Below are 12,729 nucleotides of genomic sequence, written 5' to 3' on the forward strand. Positions count from 1 at the left end.
CCACGACGTGTGGCCCAAGACGCTGGATCTCCTGGTCAAGCTTCTGCAGCATGGCTGAGATCAGTTCCAGCATGGTTCAGGTCTCCTCCATTGCTGACTCAATCTTCTCTCGCAGGCTCCTGCACTCCGAGACCAGGCTCTGCTCCACAAATAAGTTCCCTGGGGTGCTCGGGGAGGCCGACATCACAGCCACGGGCGTATCCATTGCTGCAATGCCCTGCGGGTTGTGATCCTTGTGGTCATTTTTCCTTAGTCATTTTCCTTACTCGCTTAAAATGGCAGAGGGCAATCCTGGGGATCATAAACGACTGATTTTCCCACATTAGGGAAGAAAGAGGGGGTGAATGCATCACTTTGTCTGGGTTCTGGTGCGGAGCTCAGCAGGACAGACCTACTGGATCGCCGCCATCTTGGATCTCACCCGAATAATCACTGTGAACAAACTTTTTTTGAAATGGTTTGAAGATGTTTCTCGTAGGGGGAGACAATGGAGAACTATAGGATGTGATATAGTTAGATATTCAGGTGTATGTTTAAGAGTTCAGAAAGTGAATAGTAAATGAAATTGAACCAATATTGTTCAGGGGTGACTTTTGGAAATGAAAAGGTAAAAGTGAAGTTGGCCTTTAGTTAACAGGAAATTGGAATATCGAAGTAAAGGCGTTTTGCACAGATTGCATGCAGTGCGAATGAGATTATACTTGTGTTCTGTACTGTTTCAAAGACTGAGACGTGATGTGAGGGAAACTTAGAAAATTCACCCACAGCAGACTGACTAATACAGGGGCATGGTGAAGTGCCGCAGGCAAAGTTTGGGGGAACCCAAGATGTTCTACAAAAACATCAAGCTGAACAAAATAATCAGGGAAAAAATTAGGACCCATTTTGAAACCAAGGGGGTAATCAGTATGTGAAACTGGGGAACATTAATAGACTGTGACACGAGAGCTTCACATCTGTTTTAATTGGGATAAGGAAGATGCAGGTACACAAATTCAAGGAGATGGACTGGGAAGCTTTCGAACAGTTTGATATAAGATGCAAGTTGGGATTGATGGTTTTGGATGATGGAAAGTCCAGATGAGTTGTATCGCAAGATGCTGTTGGAGACAAGAGAGGAAATGTCCTGACCTAAATGTTTCAGTCGAATTTGACCACACAAGGGAGGTGCGAGAGGACTGAAGAACAGCTATGAGGTCCCAAGTTACTGGAAAGGTGATAGAGATAGGCCAGTGTTTCGTGGTGTACCACACCGAGCTGTGCAGTATATCAAATTATTTGTGGTATTCATAAATGATTTAAGTGTGAATGTGGAGAGGGTGGTGGGGGTGGGGGCTAAGCGCAATAAGTAATTTTGTGTTTGACACAAAGATTGGTCAGGTGGTTGGCAGTGAGGAGGAAGGCCTTATTTTACAGGAAAATGCAGGTGGAATGGTCAGATGGTCAGATCAATGGTCGATGGAAGGGAACCCTGATAGATATGAGGTGATGCACTTTGGAAGAAGTAACCAGACAGGGGAGGATTCAATGAATAGCGGAACACTGGGACGTCAGAGGGTGTTTCTCCACACATCCGTGAATGTGACTGGACAGTGTAATAGTCAGTTAAGAAATCACACGGAACTGTAGGCATAGTGTTTATTCATCGAGGCGATATAATATGAGTTAAACATGCCATTGGTTAAGCCATAGATAGAATGTTGTGTGCAGTTTTGGCACCCACATTACAGGAAGTGTTTTAGTTTCTAAGTAACATCAGAAGCTATTGGGGTCTCCACAGAGTTAGAAGCTTCAGAGGCCGTCTCCTGCATGCAACTCTCTCTAAATTTTCACTTGATTTGTTTTCCCTCCTCGATTGTAGAACTGCATCTGAGAATCTGTGTCTGATCTTTCCTTTTTGCCAAGTACATGTATCAGAACACTTAATTATTAATAGAGTCTAGGCCGACGCCTTCAAATATTTTTGAGGAGCTCTGCTGTCGTCCATAACACGTGACTCCTTCTCTTCCTGTGTAATTGGTTGGAGGCATTAAGTGGGCTATCTCTACACTTCTCCAATAATTTCATTGACTTCCTGACTTCCTCACATTCCTGTGAAGCTAGCGTGAGGCGCTGAATAATCTCCTCCTTTTAACTGTGGAAATGTGCCGTGTCCAGCAGCACTGTTACATGAATGTTACAGATACTTCCAACAGCACAAGCCTGAATGCTGTCCAAGTCTTGCAGCACATGGACACAGATTAGTTCAGGAGCTGAAGGGGGACATTTTTCCTGAATGTTTTGTGACCTTCAGTGAAAACCCCCACTTCTAATCTTTTTGTGGGGGCGAGACATTTTTGAAGCAGCTGAAGATGTTTGTGCTGAGGAAGCTACCTTGAGGAACATTTGCAGATATGTCCAGGACTGCATGGATTTTTGTGTACAAACCACAATCATTGTGCGTTATGCTTTAAATCACTCTAACCAGGGAAGCTTACAACTCATTCCCATTAAGTGCAATCCTGCTCAGGCTCCTTGAGACTGTCCTTAGTTAAATGATGCCTTTATGACAGGGCCGGCCACTCTTCCCTGAGCCCTTGTGTTCACGTCTTTTGCTCATATCAATAGGTCACAGTGTGGGGGCAGGGAGTGCTTTTTGACCAGTCACAGGTGAGGGCTGTGAAGAATTGGACATGAAAGAGGATATTAGACCTTATGATCTTATTATGGATGAAGACCTGCTTGTAGGGGGGAGGGGGTGGGTGGCGTGTGGATGAATGACATATCCCTGTTTGTGCCGTTCTCACATTCTATTATTGGAAAGTAGAGGCTGTTATTTTCCTGGAAGCTCTGTTATTGAATATTACCAGATTGTCTGGACCATCTCTGGGTGAGGAATGGGGGCTGTATTCACAGTGAAACTGGATCAACAACTTGACCAACAAACGAAGCACATGTTACGGAAAGGGGAAGCTCAGTTAGGAGTGATGAGGACCGTCTCTCATACCCCAGCCTGGGTTTTCCAATTACACTTTCCAAACCAGCCCAAAATGGGTTTGACAGTTTTGTGGGGCTGAATGTTCTCCTTTGTTTCTGTGATAGGAGCAAGTAGCATCTAATTGTTCATTCTAGCAGGTTTGATGGGCTGAATGGAACACAGAAACATGGGACTGAGGAGCAGGAGTGGGTCATTAGACACTTTGAGCCTTCTCTACCAGGGAATAAGATTGTGGCTGATCAGGTTGTGGTCTCAGCTCCACTTTCCTGTCTGTATGCCATTATCCAAGAATCACTTCTCTGTTCAATACTTAACTAAATCAGCATTGAATAAATATAAACAAAGAGACATCTCAAACTTGTGGGGAATAGAATTCCCACTTGAAATGCCTGTTTAGAATTTCTGCTCATCCCTCTTATAGAGTCATAAAGCAAGCAAATGTGTAAGTGCTGACCAGATATCCCATTATGATCGAATCTGATTTGAGAGTATTTGGCTCATATTCATCTAAACCTCCTTATTCGGATACCCATCAAGATGCCATACTCCACCACTTCCTCTGGGAGATAATTCCATATGGACACCTCCCTCTGTATGAAAATATTGCGTCCACGTTCCCCTAAAATATTTCCCCTCGTACCTTAAAACAGGCCACCAGTCTGAAAAGCAATCCTCTACCGACCTCTGTTCCTCCCTTCAATCTAATTTTGTATTCAATTGGCTTGGGTGCGCTGGTTCCCATGTGACCTAACCTTACAAACTTGCCTAATATGCAGAATGTTGTCAAACAACTTGTTCCAGTATAAAAGGAAAACATCTACAACACTGCCTTCATCAAACTGCTTTGTCATCTCTTTAACAAACTCAGTCAAATTAGTATGACACGATTTCTCATGCAAAAAGCCATGGTGACTATCCCCAATCTGCCCTTGCCTTTGAAAATGCATGCAATTGGTTATCCCTCAGAATCCCCTCAAACATCTCACCCACCACTGATGTCAGGCTCACTGGTTCAGAGTTCCTTGGGTTGTTGGGTAAATGTTGTCTTTTCTACTGCCATGCCTCCATTGGTCACAGCAAATTATCGGTGTAACCAGGTTGATGATATGGCCAATGATATAGGTCTCACATTGGGTCAGGGTCATCCTCGGAAGTGGTCAGGTTGATTTCCTTCATTTGTTAAAATAATAAATTCATGACGAAAACAAAGTTCATCAAACTATGATGTAATGGTGAATGTAATAGAAATTACAAAAATGTACATTGATATTTCCATTTCTAAAAATACTGAGAAGCACAAACATACACAGACACACACGCAGATACATACACAGACAAGCACACTCAGACACACCCAAACACACACACAGACATGTACTCACAGACACACTCAAACACACAAAAACACACAAAAACAGTCACAAAAACACGACACATGCACATACAAGTATATGCACAAACACAGACAAATGCATGTACCATAGACCGTAAAACATTAGAGCAGAATAAAAGGCCATTTTGCCCATGCAGTCTATTGATCATGGCTGACACGCTTTTTCAAGTCAATTCTCCTGCCTTCTCACAACAAGCCTTGATCCCATCTTTAAGCATAACTTATCTAGTTATATACTTAGGACGCTAATGTGTCTGTGTGCATGTGTTTTCTCTGTGTGTGTCCCAGTGTCCTGCCCTTTGCTCCATGTTGGAGAATGGTGTTTAAGCAGTTTTGAGGAACATCTTTGTTACTTGCTCTGTGCCTATCCATTGAACGCCTGTGTTAATCATTCTCTGTTGCTCATGTGCTCAGTAACATGAGGAATCCCCACAACTGTTAATGATTCAGACCAGGCTTCTCACTTGTATTTGACTGACATTTGACTTAACTCTAGTTTTTGTACATTCGTGGAAATGATGGGGATGGTTTCCTGGAGGCTGTGCCTTAGGCCGCTGTGGAAATTCAGGAAGACCAGAGGCTTTGGTGACCCAACGCTGGATGAAACATGGTGACTGTAGTTACAGCATCTGGATCTGCAACATGACCAACAAATGGAGAGGAGGCTGCAGAGAGGGGAATCTCTGTAAAATGGAACGAGGGAATTACAATCAGATCAGCCATGGTTTTGAAGAATGTTGGAGCAGCATTGAATGGCTCACTCATGCAACTTATTCAGATATTTCTATTAGTAACAAGCCAATCTCCCTTTTCTCCCAGTGTCCCAGACTGGTGGGTAGTGAGTCACCTCCTCCTGTTCCTGGGGAACAGAAATCTGGGGCCTCACGAGCCTCCAGATTTCCCTGTATCCCAGTATCGAGCAGTTGAGTGACTGCCTCCTGTTCCTGTGTCCCAGTCTCGAACAGTTGAAAGACTGTCTCCTGTCCCTGTGTCCCAGTCTCGAGCAGATGAGTGACTGCCTCCTGTTTCTCCCTGTTCCTGAGCAGCAGTTTCAATGCTCTGAATGATGTCACCAGGTTAAGAAAGGACTTGATAACAGGGAATTTCAAACTTGGAGCAGCATTACAGAAAGGGATCTAGAAACGTCTCCATCAAACATTTTATGCAGCTCGTCTGTTATTTGATTCCTGACTCCTTTTATAAACAGAGTGAAACATGTACAACAGTGCAGTGTTCCAACAATACTCCCATATATTGGGAAGGCTGATTAAGAAGATTGAAAGATTTATGGTCTATCCCTCAGCAACCCTCATCCATTCCAAACAAACAGAGTAAATGTTCCCGTTCATTGTGTTATGTAAAATGATATAAGGAACTGGTTAACTGAACCTGTCTGTTTGGTGACTGTGACTAATTTCAGTCTCCATGGATTCTAATTATCCCTGTAGAGGATTTCCATCTTTTAATGATAAAAGGGCTCCATTCAATATGTTATCCCATAGTATGGGCGGGAGAATCACTGATAGCTCTAACAGGGATCGGCTGCTCCAGAGAGAGGGAGGGATCAGAAACTGAGAACATTAGACGGGAAAGTTCCAACAGTGGATCAGAATCTGAGAACGTTATACTGGAATGTTCCAACAATGGATAAGAATCTGAGAACAACAGACTGGAATGTTCCAACAATGGACAGGAGTTTACCCTATTATGTTTGGATTCTTTCTACGTATTCTTGGTCGTTATCATCGTGGATCAAATATGCACTTTACATTATTCAATATTTTTATTATCCTATTCTGGCTATTGTTGGTGTCCCTGGTAAGTTTCACTGTCAATTTATTATTTGCATTAACCATGTGCGACTGTATTACTGTTCTTTTCATTTACACTACTCTGTAAGTATTCACGCTCCAAACCACAAAAACAACAGTGAACTTCTTCATTCTTTCTCGCATTCTTTAGTTCTGGCACAGTGCCTTGTTGGTTAACCTACTCACTTTCAGGTATGAACCAGGATTCATTGCATCACTGCCCTTGCTATTTAAATATTGAAATCTTGTAGGGCACTGTCTTCTGTTCTGGATGCAAACTTCATTTGCTTCTACTGATTCCATCTCATCCCTGGCCAATAATTGAGGCTGAAACAGACGAGTCACAACTATGGTGGTCTCTTTGGCCACAAGCTGATAACTGACACAATATCCTGGCCATTCCTAATTTTAACTATTGACAACTGCAGAATATACTTCACCGGTTTATCCTATCTGCTGTTTGAACCTTCAGCTATGAAACACAGTCTTAATAAAGCCAATAATCTGCTGCTGCTTAACCAAATCTGAGTCCGTATTCCATAGCTTGTAACTAAACGCAGACCAAAATCCCATCATTCCTGTACGGATTGCTTTATATTGTTGTTGGATCTGGCAATGCCTTTACTTTAATATTCACAAGCACATCGTCACCTCTCTCTATGACACAGTCCTCAGTCTCCCTCTGTTAATGCCACAAAGCCCTGTCAGTTGTTCACATTTAAACAGATTTCCTCTATGTCTATTCTCTCGCAAATGGTACTTTTCACATCTATTGCCACCAACACATACATACATACATACACACACACACACACACACACACACACACACACACACACACACACACACACACACACACACACACACACACACACACACACACACACACACACACACACACACACACACACACACACACCACACACACACACACACACACAAACACACACCATCTGTAAGATGCATTTGTATTTGCCGGTTTGTATTTCCAGACGCATCATTTTTTCTCAAAAAAATAAGCAATTTGTAGACAGTCAGTCAATGCGATATTGTATGAACCCGTACTTTGGAAATAAACCAAACTGATTCCAGGTGAAGACATATACAGACTCCAAACAAGACCGCATGCCTAAAATATGTTATCTGACTGGAGGGGTCACCTCCTTGACATCGATAATACCTGAAGGTATCTCCAGGCAGGACTTGAAAGGAACTCTTGATTTGCATATTCATCAATCAAAGCCTGCATCTCCATTCTAACCGATTTAAGATTTACCAGCCATCTTAGATGTATTCAATTCACGTGCATGTGTTGTACAACCCTTTCATCTTTTCCTTATAGGTTTTTTTGCCTAAGGACTTCTCTCTCTAACACCTGACGAAGGAGCAGGTCAATGTAAGCTTGTGTTTTCAAAAAAAACCATCAGACTACAACCTGGTGCCATGTGATTATTGACATTATTCAAGCCAGTCCAAAGTTAGCACCTCCATAACGTGGTTTTTATTGGTTAGCCAATTTTCTCTCTAAGCAAATAAATTGTCCTAACCCCATGTACTCTTGTCTTGCACATTAATCTTTTGTCAAGCATATTATGCATTGCCTTCTTGAAATCCAGATATAATACATCTTTCAGATCCCCCGTATTCAAATTGTTTGTCACACTTCTTAATAAAAAAGAGTTAGGAAAATCATTCAAACATGATTTATCCTTAATAAAATCATGTCGACTTTGGCGGATTGGGGTTTGACTTTCAAAGTCTCCTGTTGTTAATTCCTTAATTACAGATTCGAACAATTTGTGTTCAGTCCCAATCCTTTGCTCATACCTTTCCATTCCCTAGTGAAGTTGGTTATGCTACGTTCTTCCCTTTCCATAACCTCGACAGTGTGTTTCAATTCCTGTGAAATATCGGCTGTAAAAGATCGGCTCCAATTGCTGTGTAAGAGGCATGGGTGGCTGAATGGACTCATTCTGTTCCTGCTTTACAGGCACGATGGGCTGAATGTCCTCCTGGTGTTCCTACACTATAGTTTCGATGGCTTGCATGTCCTGCACCTGTTCCTGACCAAGCCGCTCAAGGTCTCAATGTCCACCTCCTGTTGCTCAATGACAAGTTTGGGCACTTATGGAATCTCCCTGCTGTTTTGCCACATTTCGAGTGTTGAATTGTGCAGGCAGGTTGCGTTTCACACAGTGGGTAGCTCAGTGGTTAGCACTGCTGCCTCCCTGTACCAGAGATCTGGGTTCAATTTCAGTCTCTGGTCAGTGTTTGTGTGGAGTTTGCACATTCTCCCTGTGACTGCAAAACAGTCGCACAGGCTGTATAAATCTTGAAACCGTATATTATAATGAATTAGTACAGCAAATGTCACACTTGAACACTACAGTCACCAAGATCTTCACCAGCGAGCTGATTCACCACGTGATGCCGATGCGGAATTCCAGTTCTCTCCAAGATATTCCCCTTCCCGGTTTGAAATTAATTTCTTTCTAAATGTAGACTACAAATCGTACATTCAGGCTCAGTTTCAAGGCTTGCAGAGCGGATTACATTCCTGCTTTAGCTGAGTACACTGAGGGTGCATTTAGCAGACAGAGCGATCCTGAGGCTGGGATTTGCTGTTCAGCTGGTGCCAGAGACGGTCTCCAATAACAGTGAACGGGAGATCGCTTTATGAAGAAAGGGACACAATTCACTAAGAGAAAAGAAGGTTTAGGGGTGACTTGATTGAGGTGTACAAGATGATTAGGGGGTTAGATAGGGTTGACAGTGTGAACCTTTTCCCGCGTATGGAGTCGGGTATTACAAGGGGGCATAGCTTTAAATTAAGGGGGGTAGATATAGGACTCAAGTTAGGGGTAGGTTCTTCATTCAGCGAGTCGTAAGTTCATGGAATGCCATGCCAGTAGCAGTGGTGGACTCTCCCTCTTTATGGGCATTTAAGCGGGCATTGGATAGGTATATGGAGGATAGTGGGTTAGTATAGGTTAGGTGGGCTTGGATCGGCGCAACATCGAGGGCCAAAGGGCCGGTACTGCGCTGTATTCTTCTATGTTCTATGTTCTATAATTGTGTTGCAGCGAAATTGCGTTTAATAAACACACCTTTATTGGATAACTTCCTGTATATTTCATGGAGGAACAAAATTGATGGACCAAAGCGAATACAATATTCCTATTTTATATGTTCCTATGTTTAAACATACTAAAGGATATGAACACTGCGTGGGGAAAACAGAATTGTAGAGATTTTCACCATGAACTAGAATAGAGGATGCTCAGTGTGTTGAATGACCTACTCCATTCCCGAAGTTTCTGTGCAGTCTGTGGGAAAACTCTGTAAATGTTGCCTCCAGCTCTCAGGTGTTAGGAAGGAGATCTCTACAGGGTCAACAGGATAGTGTTTCCAGATCCAATACTGAGGCTGGTAACGGGTGATCTGTACGGTTTAATCCTTTAAGAACCCGGAACAGTTTAATCCAATAGAGTGTCTTGCTTGGCCGTTTCCGAGACCATTGAAGAGTGTTTCATCCGTCTGTGTGCCTGGAGTCACGTTTAGGCCAGACCAGGAAAGCACGGGAGATTCACTTCCTGAAAGGAAGGAAATTGGTGTTTACAATCGACATTGGCTTCAAGGTCACTGTTAATGACTCCAGGCTTTACATCTCGATATTTTATTAATTATAACTTCCACCAGCTTCCAGAGCATTCGCCTGGTCTGGATTAGTATCTGGATCAATGGTGCTGGAAGAGCACAGCAGTTCAGGCAGCATCGAGGAGCTTCAGAAAAATCGAGGTTTCGGGCAAAAGCCCATCATCAGGAAACGTCGATTTTGCTGAAGCTCTTCGATGCTGCCTAAACTGCTGTGCTCTTCCAGCACCATTGATCCAGAATCTGGTTTCCAGCATCTGCAGTCATTGTTTTTACGTGGTCTGGATTTAGTAATACAGTGACATTTCCACAAAAGCACCATCTCCAAATGGGGACCTATCTGAAACCACACTGAGCTGGTTATTTCTGTGCTGCTTGACAGCTCTGTCAAATAGACCTCCCACGAATGTGACTATCGCGATGGGACTCAGGGCGTGGTAAATGGTCAGACTGTAGTTATTTCCTTGTTATGGGATTGCGCATAGATGAGTAATTTTCCAGGGATATGTCAGAGTTGGAGCTGGAATGGAACAGCTTCCCCAGAGACACGGCGTGTTGTGCAGCACAAGTCTTCAGTTCTATTGCAGGAATGGTGTCAGGGCCCATTGCCTTTGTTGTATCAATTGTGTTCAACTGTTTCTTCATGTCACATACAGCGAATCAGATTGATTAAAGACTGGCATCTGTGATTCTGGCGAGGGTGAAGTGGATCATCAACTCAACACTTCTGGCTGAGGACGGTGGAAATAATGCAGCCATGTCTTTTACACTGATGTACAGGGCTGCCCCGTTATTTAGGATGGCGATATTTATGGAGTCCTCTCCTCCAGTGAGTTGTTTAATAGTCCATCGACGTTTACGTCTCGATGTGGCAGCACTGCAGAACTTCGATATGATGTGTTAGTCTTGGGATCAATTCACCCTCTGTATCAGATGTTAGTCCTGCTGTTTCGAATGTAACCAGTCAAGTGCGGTAGCTTTAATGGATTTTCATCAAGTTTAGGTACACATGTTTCATACCCTATCATGTTCACCCACACTCGTCGCTGAACCATAGATCAGCTTGATGGTAATGGTAGGCTGAGGGATTATCCTGGGGAAAATGTTACAGATTGTAGTTGAATACAATTCTGCCGCTGCTGTGATTCTACCGCATCACATGAATGCCCACTTTGAGCTCCAATGTGTTCAATTCAATTCTACTGACTGCCCCCCAGTTCACACCAAGACCCATTCACCCATCAGCCCTGTACTCAGTGTCTTAACCTGGTTTCTGATGTGGTAACACTTCCATTTTCCTATTCTCATTCTGTTGCGGGTCTCTCCCTGGTGTCACGCCTCCAATTTGTTACTTAATTCAAACCACTCAACATATGCATCTGAATCTTTTCCATTCCCCCAATGCCATCTTCTGTGTTTGATGTGAATGTGTTCCCCTCTGTTTCTCTCGCTGAGCATGATTAAGAGCTCTGCAGTGTCAGTGATGCCAGCCTTATGCAGTTTCAGATCAAGGAATTTGTGTACCTTGCATTATCGGTCACATCCCAGTTCATTCCGTGTGAGACAGAGCGTTTGAGCAGTTTTAACACACGTCTGTGGAACTTGTTCAAAAACAGAAATTGCTGACGATACCCAGCAGGTCTGGCAGCATCTCGTGGAGTGAAAGCAGAGTGAATCTTTCAGGGGCAGTGACCCTTCTACAAAGCTCCCATTTTCTCCAGCGATGTTTGTATTATCGTTTCCAGTATCCATTGTTATTTGTTTAATTGAAAATTTGTTCTGAGCCTATTCATTTTTAGAGAAACTCAACAGGTCTGGCATCATCTGCAGAGACAGAGAAACAGAGTTAGCGTTTCAAGTCCAGTATGACACTTTTTCAGAACTGAAAAGGATTGGAAAATGAGCCTTATAATTCCTTGACAGATGTGGGGAGTGGGTTGACGGGTAAAAGAGGGTGCGGCAAAAGATAAACATGCTTTTAGTCGTCGTGAACGAGAAGATCATGTGAAGTAGCCTAATAATTAAAATGTGAATGGGGAAAAGGAGTTCTCTCTATTGAGTGAACGGTAAGAAGATACAAGCACACAAGGTCATAGGGAGGCCAGGAGGGAGCATGTACGGAAACTGGAGAATAGTTATAATGGAGTCAAACTGTGAAATTATGAAATTGTACATTAACTCCTACAGGATGTAGCGTGCGAAAGTGTATAGTAAGTTGTTACTCGAGTTTGGGTTGTGCTTCCTTGGAACATTGCAGCATCCCAGGGCCGAAATGTTAGCATGAGAGCAAGTAGGTTATTGAAATGGGAAGCAATGAGAGGATCAGGGTTATTTCTACAAAAAGAGTGTGAGTGTTCCTCAAAGCAATCTGTTTGGTCTCGCCAATATAGAGAGACTACGTTGTGAGCAGCAATGATAGGAGACCAGTTTGAAAGTTTACAAGTGAAATGCTGCTTCACCTGGAAGGTGTGTTTGGTGCCTTGGACAGTTAGGAGGCAAGAGGTGAATGAGCAAGTGTTGCAGCTTCTGTAATTACATGGGAAGTTGCCATGGGGGAGTGAGGAAGTGTTCAGGGTGATGGAGGGTGACACAGAGGGAACCGTCCCTGCCAAATACAGACAGTGGCGGGAGGGGTAGATGTGTTTGATGGTGCTGTCCTACTGAAGATGGTGGAAATCGCGTAAGATGATTATGTGAATGTGGACTCTAGTGCAGGAGGAAGTGTGGACAAGGAGGAATCTATCTTGTTCTGGGATGGAGGGGACGGATTGAGGGCAACACCGTGGGAGATGGGACAGTGACATCTGAAGGCCCTGACCACCAGAGTTAGGGAATTTCTGGTTTGAAGGAAGATGAGGTCACGTTAGACGCAGTTCACAGGAATGTTCCCAGAG

This window comes from Chiloscyllium plagiosum, unplaced genomic scaffold (genome assembly GCF_037043375.1).
Source record: "Chiloscyllium plagiosum isolate Xiang-an unplaced genomic scaffold, Cpla_swu_hap1 HiC_scaffold_38, whole genome shotgun sequence".
Classification (NCBI taxonomy): domain Eukaryota; kingdom Metazoa; phylum Chordata; class Chondrichthyes; order Orectolobiformes; family Hemiscylliidae; genus Chiloscyllium; species Chiloscyllium plagiosum.